At 34.4% G+C, this 1,508-nt stretch overlaps 1 long non-coding RNA gene across 1 annotated transcript; it reads left to right on the top strand.

Moving 5' to 3' along the window:
• Nucleotides 1-383: 383 nt before the first annotated feature.
• On the top strand, nucleotides 384-1,289 carry LOC124682432. The gene is made up of 3 exons (XR_006996283.1): nucleotides 384-434; nucleotides 573-632; nucleotides 1,249-1,289. It is a non-coding gene; the product is annotated as an uncharacterized LOC124682432 (long non-coding RNA).
• Nucleotides 1,290-1,508: the final 219 nt, after the last annotated feature.

Consider the following 1,508-nt stretch of genomic DNA (forward strand, 5'->3'; position numbering starts at 1 on the left):
TATAAAAATAAGACCCTTTGATCTCCATATTGGTAAAGTTATTCAGCTTTGAGTTTTAGTATGCAGCCACTATTTCAGTTCGAGATTTTATCCATATATTTATTTAAATGAAGAAGTGCAGAAGCAGTTGTTAATTCTATAGTAACCATTGCACAGTAATATACCTATAAACCTGTAAAATTTTTAATGGGTACACTGCAAAATTATGAATCTTTGATCTCCGTATGGGTGAAGCTATGTAACTTTGAGTTTTTGTATGCAGCAGCTATTTCAGTTTGAGTGGTTTGGCTAGATGGGACATTGAGTTCACATTGTTGTAATTATTTGAGTTTGAGTGTGCACTTTTGTTGACAGGCAATTGGACAAGTACCTGATCGTTGTTGGACCGACCGCACCTGATTGGGTCCTGTCCGGAAGCACCACCCCTTTTAGAGGTGAGATACTCATCTTTAGAACGGAGAAACAGCAAAAGACCAAACACATCAAAGCATGCTTAATACATGTGAATTAGATTGTCGCTGAGCAATTGGGGAGAGGGAGAGAGCTTACATGTTATGTCGTTTCTCATGTAGTTTGTGCTAGGCAGCCTTGGACTAAACAAGGTTTGTGGGAATAAGGAAAATAAAAATGAGGTATCTATTAAACCATGGACAATCTTTTTGTTTATAGTTCTTCATACTTTAAGAATTTTCTTTAGAATTATTTTTGTAGTCAGGCATATATGGAAAAATACACCATATGGCGCGATATATTCTCAAAGCCCGAATAGTAGATGTTATATGCATTGTAGCTCAATTAAATGGTAGGGAGATTTTAACTAGCTGCCCTAATTTATTAGCATTCATGGTTAGGTTGCATTGATACTAAGCATCATGTACCTATTTTAGGCTATAAGTGGATTGTTCGTATGAAAATCTTTCAATACTTATTTGATATATTCAAGAGAAACGCTGCTGAACATTTAAATAGAAAACTTCTATTCGTCCTGAAGTAGTTTGTATAGATAAGTAGATAGTGTGAAAATCTGACTTATTGAAAAATAATATTTAAAGTGTTGTGTTTTGAAGAAATAAAGTGCATCTCATTAATCTGTGTTTTGAGTCTGGAAAGCAAAGTTAAATGTGTATAATTTCCATGTACTGCAATTTGAATATTTGATGCTTATGTTCATTTGAATATCATGGTATGGTTTCATCTTTCATGGTCTGCTAGCGTACTTACAAAAATGTATTTTTTTAAATGATGCAGGGTTAGCTTAGTTGGCAATCCACAACAATGAAGCTTCAGATACTTCTTCTAAACAGGGTTATATTGAAGTTTGAACATACCAGAGATCAACCGGCGAGAAGCATGTAACCAAAGAATCAGCCTAGAAGCAAGTATTTTGTCCAGGACCTGCAACGGAAAATATAAGACACTTATCTAGCACTGTATTCTATGTTAGCTCGAAGGAAAAACACTTAGTTAATATCGAGTGCTGCTTTTTCGCAAAATAAAAGTAAAAATAT

Source organism: Lolium rigidum, chromosome 1, assembly GCF_022539505.1.
Source record: "Lolium rigidum isolate FL_2022 chromosome 1, APGP_CSIRO_Lrig_0.1, whole genome shotgun sequence".
Classification (NCBI taxonomy): domain Eukaryota; kingdom Viridiplantae; phylum Streptophyta; class Magnoliopsida; order Poales; family Poaceae; genus Lolium; species Lolium rigidum.